The sequence below is a fragment of the Scyliorhinus canicula genome, chromosome 31 (assembly GCF_902713615.1).
Source record: "Scyliorhinus canicula chromosome 31, sScyCan1.1, whole genome shotgun sequence".
Classification (NCBI taxonomy): Eukaryota; Metazoa; Chordata; class Chondrichthyes; order Carcharhiniformes; family Scyliorhinidae; genus Scyliorhinus; species Scyliorhinus canicula.
Window position 1 is genome coordinate 10246631 of NC_052176.1, and position 17719 is coordinate 10264349.

The 17719-nt window shown below is 46.0% G+C and overlaps 1 non-coding gene across 1 annotated transcript; it reads right to left on the reverse strand.

Annotated features, from left to right (window-relative positions):
* Positions 1 to 7751: 7751 nt before the first annotated feature.
* Positions 7752 to 7843, reverse strand: trnar-ucu. Its single transcript is given in 2 exon segments — positions 7752 to 7787; positions 7807 to 7843. It is a non-coding gene; the product is annotated as a tRNA-Arg (tRNA).
* Between the last annotated feature and the right edge of the window lie 9876 nt (positions 7844 to 17719).

The following is a 17719-nucleotide window of genomic DNA, read 5'->3' on the forward strand; positions in this document are numbered from 1 at the left end:
GGCACGGCTTTTTCAGTTTTCATGATCCGCTGTCACCCAGATCCCAGAAAATAGAAGAGAGAACTCCAGCTGCCGAACTTGGCCATTTTCCATGAAGATAATATTCTTCACACCGTGAGCCGTGAAGGTTTTTGCAGCATCATCCACAAATGTGGCTGCTCACGGACATGTATTACCATCCTCTGCACGAGAACAAGTCAAAATTAAAACTGTATCAACTGTTATAAGGATCAATGAGTAAACGCTGAGAACTCCGAGCATCATCAGTTCATCCACCAGAAAGACTCACAGAATGATTTAGTGCAAGATGTTTCTCATGTAAACCTCAAGTCACGAAAATTCACCTGAACAGCACATTGTGTTTGTGTGTCATTCCCTCATTATCAGTCTGTATGTGAGTGTGGATTAAACCCGTATATGCCCTCACAGACACTGTGATCCTCTTCTTGCGAATTCCAGAGAAACACTTAAATTACCTGAGACCCTGGTGGGCGGGTGGAGGGGCTGGTTTGAAGAAACTGCCGCAATATGTGAGTCAGAAAGTGAACAGTGGAGTTGTCTCTGAAAAGCTCACAGGAAAGCTGTGAAAAGGTGACAGAAAAGCGGTGCCTGGAGCTGTGCCCAGCAGCCAAGTAATGTGTTACATGCCTGGATATTACTTTGGTGCTCAAATCAGAGGCTAATGGATCAATAGAATGGGAAGCGATCCGGCAGTGGGGCCTCGGTACTGCAACGGATTCCTCCCACAGTCCAACCATCTGCAGGTTAGGTGAATGGGCGATGTTTAATTGCCTCTTATTTTCCAAACATTAGTTAGAGTTATGGGGTCGGCCATGCATAGGACAGGTGTGGTGCTCCTTCGGAGGTTCGGTGCAGACTTGATGGATTGAATGCCCTCATTCTGCCCGGTAGTGAATCTATGTTACCATTAATTTCCGCAGCACATTCGAAAGATTACCCCCGATATTGAGCTGGAGGAGTGGATGTCTCCTCTGATATGACAGCCTCGAATTGGAGAGCTATAAACTAGTTATCGGATATTTCCACTGATAGTGAATGACTCCGTCCCAAGTGTCTCCAATCCCCTTGCTCCTCCACGGGCTGTGCGCACATCTTTACTGACTGCCTCTGCATCCACTCTGCATAGTATTCCCAGCATGTATTCTGCATGCACATATCAATTTATTTCGTTCTATCCGATGGAATTCACATATTTTTTTTTCATATCTCCACAAATCTAAATTGCAGAATGGATGCGACAAATGATAGAAGAATGCAAACTCTTCATGATAATCTCGGAGAAGAACGCACATTTTCAACGTAGTTGTTGCAGGTATTGGATTACATCATGCTCGAAATCAAACAATATTCAGTAGAATTCTTTACTGCAGCGGGCTGTTCAGGCTGTGTTGTTAAGTACGTTCAATGCTGCGAAAGACTGATTTTTAGTCAGTAAGGGAATCAAGGGTTAGGATGATAAGGGAGAAAAGTGGAGTTGAGGTTTTCACACAAGCTCAGTCGTTCTCATTGGCAGCACAGTGGTTAGCACTATCGCTTCGCAGGTACAGTGTACTAGATTCGATTCCCGGTTCGGGTCACCGCCTGCACCATGTCCTCGTCACTTCGTGGGTTTAGTCCCACAGTCCGAAGACGTACAGGTTGGGTGGGGTTGCAGGGTAATGGGGATACAGCAGCGGTGTGGGCTTTCCAAGGGACGGTGCAGACTCGAAGGGCCGGATGTCCTCATTATGCAATGTAAATTATAGTCTGTGTCATTGAATGGCGGAGAAAACACGTTGGGCTGAACTCCTTCTGCCCTTTTGTCTTCTGGCCTTATACAATAAGACGTCATACAACACCAGGTTAAAATCCAACATGTTTGTTTCAAACACTAGCTTTCGGAGCACTGCTCCTTCCTCAGGTGAATGAAGAGGTATGTTCCAGAATCATATATATAGACAAATTCAAAGATGTCAGACAATGCTTAGAATGCGAGCATTAGCAGGTGATTAAATCTTTACGGATCCAGAGATGGGTGTAACCCCAGGTTAAAGAGGTGTGAATTGTCTCAAGCCAGGACAGTTGGTAGGATGTTGCAAGACCAGGCCTGATGGTGGGGGATGAATGTAATGCGACTTGAATCCCAGGTCCGGGGTGAGGCATCACTCATGTGTGCGGAACTTGGCTATAAGTTTCTGCTCGGCGATTCTGCGTTGTCGCGCGTCCTGAAGGCCGCTTTGGAGAATACTCACCCGGAGATCAGAGGCTGAATGCCCCTGACTGCTGAAGTTCCCAGACTGGAAGGGAACATTCCTGCCTTGTGATTGTCGCGCGATACCCGTTCATTCGTTGTTGCAGCATCTGCATGGTCTCGCCAATGTACCACGCTCCGGGGAGTGACGAGCATCACCTTCAGAGAAGGAAGTTCGGGGCGGCAGCTTCACCTCTCTGGGAACACTGATCAACCTGTTACTGATTTCTTCAAACGTTGCCTCAAGTCCGACCCCGAAGACAGTCAACCTCGAGCAGAGTGGCGCAGCGGAAGCGTTCTGGGCGCTTAACCCAGTAGCACCCTCTGCTATTTATTTTCACACTCACACCAAAAGCAAAGCACAAATGCATGTTGTGCCGAGCCATGATCGCCCTACTCAAACCCACGTATCCACCCTATACCCGTAACCCAATAACCCCCTCTTAACCTTACTTTATTAGGACACTACGGGCAATTTAGCATGGCCAATCCACCTAACCCACACATCTTTGGATTGTGGGAGGAAACCGGAGCACCCGGAGGAAACCCACGCACACACAGGGAGGACGTGCAGACTCCACACAGACAGTGAACCAGCCGGGAATCGAACCTGGGACCCTGGAGCTGTGAAGCATTTATGCTAACCACCATGCTACCGTGCTGCCCCACAAGCCGCTATCACCCAGCAGCACATTTGCCTTTTTCATTATTAGTATCAAAGTTTTTCTTTCAGTCTCATCCGCCCTTTGACACCTGTTCTTCAGCTCCCCACAGGACAGTCGAGGTGACTAAGTTGATTTGTCCCGGAACACTCTTCTGCCGCTTCTACTGGATGAATTTTCTCCTGTTTGGACACTGGAGGGGTTCTTCAACTACTTGTCTGTGAAAGCAACAACGGAAGCAAATTTGGAGAGCGATTCTAGTCGCCAGAATGCAAATCTCCAATTGGAACCTTAACGCAGCTCATATCTTAGACTCTCAATATCTTCGTGTGAGGAACAGGTAGAGCGGGAAATCGGTCCTTGTTGATTGGAGCAAACTGATCAATGCAGCAGTGAGAAGCTCCTTAACCTCCAGCGGCTTGGACAAGGATTGCACTCAGATACACGACTGTGGCTGGGGTTCAAAAGTAGGAAAAGCGTATCTTGTTTGAAATGAAATGACGATGAATATAGAATTTAATCCGATTTGTGCACGGATATTAACTTCAACTGCGACGCATCAGGATGGCCGAGCGGTCTAATGCGCTGCGTTCAGGTCGTGGTCTTATCTGGAGACGTGGGTTCGAATCCCACTCCTGATCTTAACTTTTGCTCCACGAGGTTAAATTTCTCCAGCAAGATTTTCAACCTGAGGAAGATCCAATATCTCCCTTTCAATGGCAAAGCGTTGGTCTCAGGACATGAGATTCCTGCTTAAATACGCACATCAAGACCCTACAGACAAAGGCCCAGTTAATGACTCGGTAATCTGCTTCAGTGACTTTGGTGCAGTACGGTAGCATTGTGGACAGCACAAATGCTTCATAGCTCGAGGTTTGTAGGTTCGATTCTGGCTTTGGTCGCTGTTTGTACGGAGTCTGCACATCCTTTCAGTGTGTGCGTGTGTTTGCTCCGGTTTTCTCTGACAGTCCAAAGATGTGCAGGTTAGGTGGATTGGCCATGATAAATTGCCCTAAGTGTCCAAAATTGCACTTAGTGTTGGTTGGGGTTGCTGGGTTATGGGGATATTGTCGTGTGTACCGAGGTACATTGAAAAGTATTTTTCTGCAAGCAGCTCAACAGATCAGGGAAGAAAAGGGAATTACACAAAATTCAAGAAAATACATAATAGGGGAACACGAGTTACAATGTAACTACATAAGCAGTAGCATCGGATGAAGCGTATAGGGTGAATGAGGTGTCAATAAGAGGGTCATTTAGGAGTCTGCTGACTGTGGGGAAGAACCTGTTTTTGAGTCTGTTCGTGCGTGTTCTCAGAGTTCTGTATCTCCTGCCCGATGGAATAAGTTGGAAAAGTAAGTTAGCCGGGTGGGAGGGATCCTTGATTATGCTGCCCGCTTTCCCCCGGCAGTGGGAGGTGTAGATAGCGTCCATGGATGGGAGGCAGGTTTGTGTGATGGACTGGGCGGTATTCACGACTCTCTGAAGTTCCTTGCGGTCCTGGGCCTAGCAGTTGCCACACCAGGCTGTGATGCAGCCCAATAGGATGCTTTCTACAGTGCATCTGTAAATGTTGGTAAGGGTTAATGCGGACATGCCGAATTTCATTAGTTTCCTGAGGAAGTATAAGCACTGTTGTGCTTTCTTGCTGATAGCGTCGATGTGAGTGGACCAGGACAGATTTTTGATGATGTGCACCCCTAGGAATTTGAAACTGCTAACCATCTCCACCTCGGCCCCGTTGATGCTGACAGGGGTGTGTACAGTACTTTGCTTCCTGAAGTCGATGAAAAGCTCTTTCGTTTTCCTGGCATTGAGGGAGAGATTGTTGTCGTTACACCACTCCACTAGGTTATCTATCTCCCTCCTCTATTCTGATTTGTCGTTATTCGAGATCCAGCCCACTATGGTCGTATCGTCAGCAAACTTGTAGATGGAGTTGGAACCAAGTTTTGCCACGCAGTCGTGTGTGTACATGGAGTAGAGTAGGGGGCTAAGTACACGGCCATGCGAGGCACCGGTATTGAGGACTTGTTGTAAATAGTCTGGCTGGTTGGATTGTTCACACACATCCGAAAGTGGAAGTTGGTAACTCGGTTTTTGTTGTGATTTGTTGCTCGACATAGCTTTATTTCCTTATTGGCCCCCTGTGAGATATTCCTGGATATCTTTATGTATCCATATTGCCCCTCTGTGGGGTACTATTGGATAAGGTTTCTTGTCCAGCTATGGCAAAGGGTCACCTGGACGTGAAACCTTAGCGCTTTTCTCTCCCTACAGATGCTGTCACACCTGCTGAGACTTTATAACATTTTCTCTGTGGTTCTCTATTTGTGATCATTAAAATGTTTTGATGTGTCATGTTGTCTCCTTCATTCCAGGGACTAATGTCGGGATGAGACTGCAAGCATGATTCTGATAGGTATTTGCTGCAATGCAAAGCGTTATGTTTGCTTTTGGTGTGAGGGAGAATGTAAATAGCCGAGAATTGCCTCGATTCGTCGACCTCGGTGTAACGGCCCAGCACGCTTCCGCTGCGGCACTCTGCTCCTTAAACCAGGAGCTGCGACATTACTGCCCTGCGGTAGCCAGGCAACTATTCACTTCCACATTTTCTCTTTCAACAAGAACACACGTTTGAGCACATTGATTCTGGTGAGCACAGTTCACATATTTTACTTTCGCCCTCAATGGTTGTTCTGTGAAGGTGATGTGATTTCTTCTGTGACGTTGTTCTGATGGGAAAGTGGGGAGTGACTGGAATCACCTTCATAGAAGGAAGTTCGGGGCGGCAGTTTCACCGAACATTGATCAACCTGTTACTGATTTCTTCAACTTTGCCTCAGGTCCGACACCGGAAAGTGAACCAGGATCGGAGTGGCCCAGCGGAAGCGTGCTGGGCCCATTACCCAGAACCATCCTCTTCTATTTATTTTCTCACTCACACCAAACGCAAACAAGTCGCTCTCACCCAGCAGCGCATCTGCCTTTTTCTTTATTAGCATCAGTTTTGCTTTCAGTCTGATCCGCCCTTTGGCACCTGTTTCTTCAGCCAGCCACAGTACAGTCGAGGTGACTCAGTTCACTTCTCCCAGGATGCTCTGCCGCCATTTGTACTGGATCAAATAAAATGCAAATCGCTTAGTGTCACGAGTAGGCTTCAATGAAGTTACTGTGAAAAGCCCCTAGTCGCCACATTCCGGCGCCTGTCCGGGGAGGCTGGTACAGGAATCGAACCGTGCTGCTGGCTTGCTTGGTTTGCTTTCAAAGACAGCAATTTAGCCCAGTGTGCTAAACCAGCCCACATCGTCCAGTTTGGACACTCGAGCATTTCTTCGGCTGCTTGTCTGTGAAAGCAGCAAGGAAGCATCTGTGGAGAGAGATTCCAGTCGCCAGGTTGCAACTCTCCAATTGGATACCGCATGTTGCTCAGATTTTAGACTCTCAATACATTCTTATGAGGATCAGGTCGGGCGGCAATTGGTCCTTGTTGATTGGAGCAAACTAATCAACGCAGCAATAAAAAGCTCCTTTCGCCCCTGCGGCTTGGAGAAGGATGGCACTCAGATACATGACTTTGGCTGTGGTTCAAAAATAGTAAAAGCACATCTAGTTTCAAATCAAATGACGATAAAGACTGAATATAAATCGATTATTGCGCGGAGCGTATTTTTCGCCCCAACGTGTCAGGATGGCTGAGCGACCTAAGGCGCTGCGTTGGGGTTGCAGTCCTTTCTGGAATCGTGGGTTCGAATAACACTCCAGACATTGAATTTTCCTCCACGAGAATACATTTCTCCAGCAAAATGTTCAACCCCAGGAAGATACAATACCTCCCATTCAGTGGGGAAGCGGTGGCTTCAGGACATGCGATTCCTGCTAAAAATCGCACAGCAAGACCCCACAGACAAAAGCCCAGTTAATGAGTGCGTAATCGGCACAGTGACTCTGGCTGAGGAATAAATATTGATACTTTGGACTCCGGGGAAAAATCGTCATCTCTTGTTGTAAAAAGTGTGGCTGGTAGGATTGTTTACATCCGTACATGAGGGGAAGGTGAGAACTCGGTTTCTATTGTGATTTATTACTCGATAATGCTTTATTTCCTTATTGGCCCCCAATAAGAAAATAAGGTGTTTCCAGGTGTTTCCAGGTGTTACTGGAAAACGTTGTATATGTATTTTCTCCGTCTGCGGGGTCCAACTGGAACGAGCTTCGAGCCCAGCTTTGACAACGGGTCACCTGGACTCGAAACGATAGCTCTTTTCTCTACACACAGTTGCTGCCAGACATGCTGAGATTTTACATCATGTTCTCTGTGGTTCCCTGTTTGTGACCTTTACAATGTGTCATGCTGTCTCCTTCATTCCTGGTACAAATGTCGGGATGAGACTGCAAGCAAGACTCTGATAGGTATTTGCTGCTAAGCAAACAGGAACGTGGGATATGTTTACTTTTTCTGTGAGTGAGAATATAAATACAGAGAATGGCCCCGATTCCTCGACCTCTGAGTTATGGCCCAGCGCGCTCCCGCTGCGGCTCCTCAAACCAGGAGCTGCGACATTGCTGCCCTGCGGTAGCCAGACAACTATTCACTGCCTCATTTTTTCTTTAAACCAGAACACACGTTGGAACAGACTGACTCTGGTCAGCAAAGTTCAGATATTTTACTTTCCTGCTGAATGGTCGGTCTGTGAAGGTGATGTGTTTTCTTCTGTGACGTTGTTCTGATGGGTGACGGGAGGCACCTTTCTGGAAGGAGGTTCCCGGCGGCAGTTTCCCTAATCTGAGAACATTGATCAACCTTTTTCTGATTTCGTCTAACATTATTCAAAATGTGACTCTGATGGGACTCGAACCCACAACCTTTGAATGCCTCATCACGACAGCGACTAGAAGTCCAACGCGCTATCCGTTGCGCCACAGAGCCACACTTGCAGTGGGCTCCCATCCCCACGTTGGAATTTCCGATGTTGTCGAACAGGCAGTTCGAAACTTCACCAATTTGCACATTTCAAAGAGTACATTTCAAGAGTACATTATTGTCTGTGAAATTTTTGTGGTTGTGAAAAGAGTTCCAGAAATTCGAGTCGAGCTCTGAAAGGACATAGATTTGTTGGTGAAATGGAAGGACATGTGGCAGACAAGAAATGAAGTGATTCATTTCTGTAGGAAGAAGACAAGTAGGCAATATAAAATAAAGGACATAATTCCAAAAGTCTGTGCAGGAACCGCGGGAAATGGATGGACATGTGTATGAATCATTGAAGCAGGCAGGACAGGTTGTAAGAGCTGTTAATAAAGCAGATGGTACCCTCGGCATTATTTATTGGGACACCGAGGACAAGATGACCGAGGGGTCATCTCTCCCTTTTCAGATTCTGATTGCAGAGTTATTTGTTGTGAAATATTTTATTGTGAAAACCTGCTTTACCGCTGCCTGAAAGGGTGGTGGAGCAGAGACTCATAATATTTAAGAAATATTTAGATGTGCACTTGCCATCCCAGGGCACACAATGCTATGGGCCAAGTGCTGGAAAATGGGAAGAGAATGGTTAGGTGGTTGTTTTTGAACAGTATAGACGTGACGGGCCGAAGGGCTATTTCTGTGCTGTATGGTTCTATGACTCAATGAATGAAATGCAATGTGTGTTTTCAGCTGTTTCTCTTGATATTCTGTTGTATTCACAGGAGCGAACAAACTGTGCTGGCCATTCAGCGCCTCCTGACTGTTCCGCTCTTCATTTAAATTGAGTCAGTGCTCAAGTGCATCATAACTCCAGCTCCCTCAAACGATTTCAGAAACAATCAGACCAGAGCTGGTTTAAAATAAATTAAATATTCAAAAATATATTGTTGACTCTCAGTTTCACTGGCTTGTTGGGCGCCGAGTTCCTAATTTCCGTTCCCTTTTGTGTGAAGAAACGTCTCTTTACCACATTCAACTCTCATGTCCTGCTTTTCTCATTGTTCTGTAGTGAAGTCCACACTGCAGAAAAACAACCTTCCCTCTGATCCTGTCTCTCGGTATTTTTGTTGAGGGACTGGGCTAGCACAGTGGTCGAAACAGCTGGTTTGTAATGCAGAACCACGCCAGCAGCGCGAGTTCAATTTCCATACCGGCCTCCCCGAACAGGCGCCGGAATGTGGCGACTTCACAGTAACTTCAATGAAGTCTACTTGTGACAATAAGCGGTTATTATTCTTACTATTTGTTCCGTGATGATGGTCTGACTCTGTCTCTGCAATTGGTTTTGTTGCTGGTCACAGGCAGCAGGCGGCAGCAGTGAGTGTGACCTGCTCACTGACAGGAATGCTGCTTCTGAATGCAGTAAATGGAACCAGCTCACGATAAATCGTTCAATGTTTCCCGGAGGACTTTCACTGAGTGATGTGTGTGATTCCCTCATTGAGGAGCCTGTCCAAATTCGGCAAAAGACGGAGATTTAAAAGGTTTACAAGGAAATCATGTCAATCCATCTGAATGTCTCGCGCTCACTCCCAAATAGCGGCAAAGTCGGAGATTCATAAAAAACCCAGAGATGGATAATCAGCGATAATCACATCAAGAGAGACCTGCAATAAACCTCAGAGCAGGAAAGGCAACTCATTGTCCTTTTGCCCAAAAGCAAAATACTGCGGATGCTGCAAACCCGAAATAAAGATAAAAAATGCTGGAATTATTCAGCTGTTCCGGTAGCTTCTATGGAGAGATGAACAGGTCGTTTCAGTGAAAGGGCAGGAACTCAATGGTTAACTATTTCTCTTTTCACAGATTCTGCAGTCCCGTACAGTATTTCCAGCATTCCGCTGTGATTCGCTGAACATCCCCACACTCTGTAGTTCAGTCCGTGAAAGTGTCTGTTCCCCAAAGAAAAATCTGGATTGAAATCTCAGCCGAGCCTTATTCCCTTTGACCATCTGTGAAAATGAGAACACCCTCCATAAAGGGGGATGTCTGTCTTTTGCAAATTCGCCTTCCCTTTCCTGTGGAATATCTACAGGGATTTTAATACAATGACTGATGTCAGCTAACGTTATCCAGTTGTTAAATCTTTCGACTAGAAATCGACCGGATTTTCCCCTTTGATTTGAGTCCTGCTCTCTGAGGATCTATTCAGTGTTTTTTTAATTATAAATTTTGAGTACCCAATTTATTTATCCAATTAAGGGGCAATTTAGCGTGGCCAATCCGCCTACCCTGCACATCTTTGGATGTGGGGAGGAGACGGATACAAGCACGGGGAGAATGTGCAAACTCCACACGGACAGGGACCCAGGGCCGGGATCGAAAGTGGGACGTCTGTGCCATGAGGCGGCAGTGCTAACCACTGCGCCGCCGTGCTGCCCTGTGTTCTGTGTTTTTAATAATGTTGTATTTTGAATCCTCTGTTTATACAGAGGCGTTTGGATAATCAGAGGCTTTTGGATAGTCAGAGGCCTCTTCCCAGGGTAGAGGGGTCAATTCCGAGGGGGCATAGGTTTAAGGTGCGAGGGACAAGGTTCAGAGGAGATGTACGAGGCAAGCTTTTTGCATAGAGCGCAGTGGGTGCCTGGAACTCTCTGCTGGAGGATTGGATTGGATTGGATTAGTTTATTGTCACGTGTACCGAGTTACACTGAAAAGTATTTTTCTGCAAGCAACTCAACAGATCATTCATTACATGGAAGAAAAGGGAATTAAATAAATTTCAAGAAAATACATGAGAATACATAATAGGGCAACACAAGATATACAATGTAACTACATAAGCATTGGCATCGGTTGAAGCATACAGGGTGTAGTGTCAATGAGGTCAGTCAATAAGAGGGTAATTTAGGAGTCTGGTGACAGTGGGGAAGAAGCTGTTTTTGAGTCTGTTCGTGCGTGTTCTCAGACTTCTGAATCCCCTTACCGATGGAAGAAGTTGGAAAAGTGAGTAAGCCGGGTGGGAGGGATCCTTGATTATGCTACCCGCTTTCCCCCGGCAGCGGGAGGTGTAGATGGAATCAATGGATGGGAGGCAGGTTCGTGTGATAGACTGGGCAGTATTCACGACTCTCTGAAGTTCCTTGCAGTCCTGGGCCGAGCAGTTGCCATACCAGGCTGTGATGCAGCCCGATAGGATGCTTTCTATAGTGCATCTGTAAAAGTTGGTAAGGGTTAATGTGGACATGCCAAATTTCCTTAGTTTCCTGAGGAAGTATAGGTGCTGTTGTATTTTCTTGGTGATAGCGTCGACGTGAGTGGACCAGGATAGATTTTTGCTGATGTGCACCCCGAGGAATTTGAAACTGCTCACCATCTCCACCTCGGCTCCGTTGATGCTGACAGGGGTGTGTATAGTAGTTTGCTTCCTGAAATCGATTACCAGCTATTTAGTTTTGCTGGCATTGAGGGAGAGATTTTTGTCGTTACACCACTCCACTAGGTTCTCTATCTCCCTCCTGTATTCGGACTCGTCGTTATTCGGGATCCGGCCCACAATGGTCGTATCGTCAGCAAACCTGTAGGTGGAGTTGGAATCAAGTTTTGCCATGCAGTCGTGTGTGTACAGGGAGTAGAGTAGGGGGCTAAGTACGCAGCCTTGCGGGGCACCGGTATTGAGGACTATTGTGGAGGAGGTGTTGGTGTACATTCTTACTGACTTGGGCCTGTTGTTCAGAAAGTCAAGGATCCAGTTGCAGAGTGGAGAGCCAAGTCCTAGGTTTTGGAGCTTTGATATGAGCTTGGCTGGGATTATGGTGTTGAAGGCGGAGCTGTAGTCAATAAATAGGAGTCTGATGTAGGAGTCCTTGTTTTCGAGATACATGAATAGGATGGGAATAGAGAGATACGGAGCCAGGAAGTGCAGAAGATTTATGTTTAGACGGGCAGCATGGTCGGCACAGGCTTGGAGGGCCGAAGGGCCTGTTCCTGTGCTGAACTTTTCTTTGTTTTCTTTGATCACAGAATTTTTACCGGAAATTGCTCACACTTCTCTCCTTTTTTATCTACTCTGCAGGTACTGTCTGCGCCGTCTAACGGAGCCATGCTCACAGAGCTGTGAGAGAGGCCGTCTTTCAGGTTTTAGGCCTCTTTTGATTCATCAGCAGCAAGAGGCTGTCTGCAGAGGAACTCGGAATGTCGAGCCCCTCTTCCCAAGCTGGATTTTATCAGGGACAAGATGTTGGTTGAAGAAAGAATCAAAGGTCAGAAGACTTCGTCTGATATTCCTGATGTTTTGTGACGAGAAAAAGGTGGTGGACCAATGTGACAATAGCAGGATATGAGTTTGGGATATTATCCAGTTCTCAGGAAACTAAGGAAATTCGGTATGTCCCTATGAACTCTTACCAACTTTTACAGATGCACCATAGAAAGCATTCTATCTGGCTGCATCAGAACCTAGTATGGCAACTGCTCGGCCCAAGACCGCAAGAAATTTCAGAGAGTCGTGAATACCACCCATTTCATCACACGAACCTGCCTCCATTGACACCAACTTCACCTCCCGCTGTCTGGGGAAAGCAGGCAACATAATCAAAGACGCCTCACAACCGGCTTACTCACTGGTCCAACTTCTTCCATCGGGCAGGAGAAACAGAAGTTTGAGTACACGCACGAACAGACTCCTAAACGACCTACTTATGGACTGACGTCATTAACACTACACCCTTGCCTGCTTCACCCGATGCCGGTGAAAGTAGTTATATTGTGTACCTTGTGCTGCCCTATTATGTATTTTCTTTTATTTCCCTTTATTTTCATTTACTTAATGATCTGTTGAGCTGCTTGCAGAAGAATACAATCACTGTACCTTGGTACACGTGACAATAAACAAAATAAAATCCAAGGAGAACGTCCTAATATATCAGCCAGAAAACCATGGGCTCTTATCTTCTTAAGTTAACTTATGTGCGGCATCTTATCGACATCAAAAACGAGCGTTTTTGGATATCCAAGTGTATTAAACATTTTGGGTCTCCTTTATTTATCCTGATCAGTACCGCTGCAAATAATTTTAATTAATTTGTCGTCCATGACGTCCCCTTCATAAAGCCATGCTGAATCTGCTTGATTCTGAGATTCTGATTTTACACCCATACAAACTTTGGCTGCAGCCTAGAGCTCAATGTCTGAAGATAGTGTTTGACTTTGTAATGAAAACGGTTGTAGTTTGATCAATTTCCTGTCCTTCCTTTGATTATCTCCAGGCCTGTCGGGAAGTTGCTGGATGACAGGTACAATATTGAAGAGAGGAATATAAAGAAGATAAGAGAGAAATATGGAAAAGAGAATTGGTGCAATGACGCACCCTTTGTCTGTCTGCAGTTTTTATTGAGCGGGGTTTGTGTTGATTCACTTTGTGAGGATCACTGACTGCATGTGATCGCGGAGCAGGCAGAGGATGTGACACATGTCCGTGAGCAGCTAAATTTGAGGATGATGCTCCATGAATCTTCACGGCATTCAGTGTGAAGGACTTTTCCGACATCGAAAATGTCCATGTCCGGCAACTGGAGCTTTCCGTGTATTTTCTGCGATCTGGAAAACCGGGTATCATCAAAAAACAGAACTGAAATGAATATATTTACAGTGATTATTAACATGGTGCAACCATCAGCTTCCTCTTTTCAGCGGATGGAAAGGGCGTTTGACTTCGGGGAATCTAACGTTGAGTCCAGGTTCCAGACCTGCCGCGGTCACTTCACACAGAAATCTGGTGGAACTTCCTGACAACCCAGTCATCACGTGACCACTCGGTCTGCGCAGGTCTCTTCCTGTGGTGTAAGCTTCTATGATTTAATTACTTTAATTTTGATTCAGACTGGGAAGTTCTGTACTGGTCCGTTCAAAAAACATGAATTTATCGCATATTTCCACTGCCACTGATATTGTGACACAAAGTAGAACAGTGGTTTTTGGAAGATGAGATTTACGGCAGCTCAAAGCGTTGCTCCAAATCTCACGGTCTTTTTTCCACGTGAATTCTCCCGTTCTCAGATAAATACTGGGACACTTGTCATCGCGTTACTGCAATACCTGGAGCGTTTGATTTTACAATGCTTTCTCCAAACGAGCTGTCAGCTGCGATGGCCGAGTGGTTAAGGCGTTGGACTCGAAATCCGATGGGGTTTCCCCGCGTAGGTTCGAACCGCAGCGGCTGTGATCCGAAATCTTTACTCCGTTGAGAGCAAACTGCTTGCAGAGCACGATGTCAATTAGAAGTTTTTGTTCATTCAATGTATTCTAATTAAATGTCTGACAGAAGAACCTTCCTCTGATCCTCATTCTGCTTTCGCTCTGAATTTCATTCAGTAACTTCACCGGGCAGCAGTATTGTGAAAATCGATGATAACAAAGCTTCAAATTTATTTTTGCCTGTCATTTCTTGGATCTTTTTATTCTCTTATTTTGAAACAGGCATAAATTTCCAAATAAATCGACACAACTATGGTAGGCAATCGAACACTGTTTAACGACCGGGAACCCAGCGCTGCTCCCGAACATACCGGTTCAGGCGATGAAGCAGAAATCCATTGGGTTTTCCCCGCGCAGGTTCGAATCCTGCTGGCGACGTGTCTTCCTTTACTCGTGCAATTTCGAAATTCGCGCGTAAGTTTCTTTGTTGTAAGTTATGCCCAACACGGAAAGCTGTGAGTTGGTGTCAAACCAAAAAATTTCAAACGAACTTTCGTGAAAATGTGTCGAACGGCAAGTTTTCTCTGCGGTTCTTAGTGGCCGCTGATCTCGCCGACAAATGAGCAAAATGACTGGATATCACTTTATTGCTCAAATCATAGGCTAATGGAAGAATAGAACGACGGGAGAGCAGGCAGTGGGACCTCGGCACTGCACCGACTGCCTCCCACACTCCAACCATCTGCAGGATAGTTGGATGGGCCATGTATACTTGGCCTTTACTTTCCAGACATGACATGGAGTTATGGGCAGGGAATGGACAGGGCCTCGGTATGATGTTCGTTCGGAGGGTCCGTGAAGACGTGATGGCCCCACTCTGCCCTCCAGGCAATCTATGTTTCCATTAATTGCAGCAACTCATTCTAGAGAGTTGTCCTGATAACGAACTGGAGGAATGAATGTCTCCTCTGATATGACAACCTAGAAGTTGAGAGCTAGAAACTAGTTATCAGATAATTCCACTGACGGTGAATGATTCCGTACCCAGTGTCTCCAATCGCCTTGCTCCTCCAAGGTCTATCGTTTCTCACCATCTGCAAAATACTCCAATTTCCCACTGGTCCTGCAATGTAAGGCTATAGTGTAGCATCGCACATCTTTACTGACAGCCTCTGAATCTACTATTCATTGCATTTCCAGCCTGTATTTTACAGACACATATCAGTTTATTTCGTTCTAGCCGATGGAATTCACATGTTCCTATTTAAATCTCCGCAAATCTAAATTGCAGAATGGATGCGACAAATGCCAGAAGAATATAAAACATTCGGGTTCCTCCCGGAGAAGAACGCACTCCGATGGCATCTTCAACGGAGCTGTTGCAGGTATTGGATTATATCATGCTCAAAATAAAACAATATTCATGATTACTATTGCGATGTTTCCAATTGAATTTTGTGTGTATCAGCGTGATAGTGCTGAATAATTGTGTGTTTATTTCTGTTATCTCTCAATCAGTTTGTGTTGAGCTGCTTTGTGTATCAATGTATTTTGTCGTGATTGAAAACAGAATGAAAGGTGTTGCTTTTTCTTTAATTGTCTTTTTCTATGGCTCTGTTCCAATTATGGCAATCAGTGAGTTTACCCTCCTTTCTTTTGATATCTATGTTCTAATATTCAGAGTCGTCACGTATCAAATGATATCACCAAAAGGTACAACCGGCTGTCGATCATAGAGCCAAACACGAGTTAGTTAGTTCAAGATCAATCTACTTTATTTACACACAATTAGTCATGCAACACAAACACTGCTAGTTAACTCACCTATCGACTAAGACAACCTGCACATAACTTCAGGCACCCGCCTTAGGTGAGAGCAACAGTGGCCGCAGTCCGATTCTGGAGCAATCGAGTCTGGAGAAGTAACTGCTGCTCTGCTGGGCTCATCCGTCTGGCAGCGAGCGTTGAACTTGGAATTGCTTCTGGTGTTGCTGCACTTGGAAATGGTCGTGGCCGGGGCGCCAAGTCCAAGAGAGGACGAACATATGGCCAACTCTTCTTCTTATACTTGGGGGTTTTCGCGCTCTTTTGGGCAGCCAATTTCGGACCCCACTAATTGGGTGATCCCGTTGTTTACGTTTCCCCTCAACAGGGAGCGGCGCCGAAATGTCTGGGACTGTACCGTTCGCTCGAGTACTAGTCCTTTGTTTTGATGAAGATGGGCCATCAAATGTTAATCGGCCCCATCAAAATACTAATTGGTCGGAGTTTCGATACCGTTTGGAATTCTTCCTTGCAAATCTATTTCAGGCTCTTAGTCTGTCTGAGTCTTGCCTTCTCCGTTTTTCCCGCTGTGCTTTGGGAGTTTATCTGTCCCTAGTTGTAAGAGACCTTCCCAGATGGCTACACTCCGTCCTCTTGATCCTCAAAGCGCATCGTGACGGATCACAATACTGGGTCTTCTGTTCTCTGAAATGCCGGGTACCCTTAATCAAGGACAGGTTCTGTGATACGGGTCATAAGCATTTACCCAAATTTCCCTAATACAACACATAACTAAAAATTCCGAAGGGGCCATTTAACATTCAATCCTGTCTTCCATTCTCCTTGTAAATACCAAAAAAAGGGGACCTCTAAGTACACTAATAGAACAGTACAGCACAGAACAGGCCCTTCGGCCCTCGATGTTGTGCCGAGCAATGACCACCCTACTCAAATCCACATACCCACCCTTTACCCGCAACCCAACAACTCCCTCCCCCACCCCCCCTTAACTTTACTATTAGGACACTACAGGCAATTTAGCATGGCCAATCCACCTAACCCGCACATCTTTGGACTGTGGGAGGAAACCGGAGCACCCGGAGGAAACCCACGCACACACGGGGAGAACGTGCAGACTCCACACAGACAGTGACCCAGCCGGGAATTGAACCTGGGACCCTGGAGCTGTGAAGCATTGATGCTAACCACCATGCTACCATCCTGCCCCTCATGCTGCTTCTTAACCATCAAAGAACTTATCTTACAATACAAAAACCCAATAGCAGCATCACATTTTCTCTTATCACGAACATTCATGAACAGAAAATAAGCTTTAATAATGAAACAACAACCGCGGAATTAAAAAACAATATATATATATTTTTTTAAATTTAGAGTACCCATTTATTTTTTCCAATTAAGGGGCAATTTAGCGTAGCAAATCCACCTATCCTGTCCTGCACAGCTTTGGGTTGTGGGGGTGAAACCCACGCAGACACGGGGAGAATGTGCAAACTCCTCACGGACAGTGACCCAGGGCCAGGATTCGAAACCGGGTCCTCAGCGCCGTAGGCAGCAATGCTAACCACTGTGCCACCGTGCCGCCCAACCGCGAAATTCATTAAAGAAAAGGGTTCAGAAAGTTTGTGGGGTTTGCTGAAGTCCGAGGAAAGGGGCTCCAAAGGTGTGTACTGGAGGGCGGGAGGCTCTCCTTCTCCATTTCCGCAATCTGATTGTCTGGATGACACTGCACAGTATGGCTCCCACTGGGAAAGCCTCTGCTGTGTATCACAGGGAGTAACATTTAATGAGATTCTCACACCATGTGGGGGTATCGGTGGCTGGGTCTATGTGTTGTGTAGTGTCCGGGCTGGGGTTGTTGTTTTGGGTATTCGTGTTCGGGGCCTGTGTGGTGAGGGAGGTAGAGATAGGTAACAC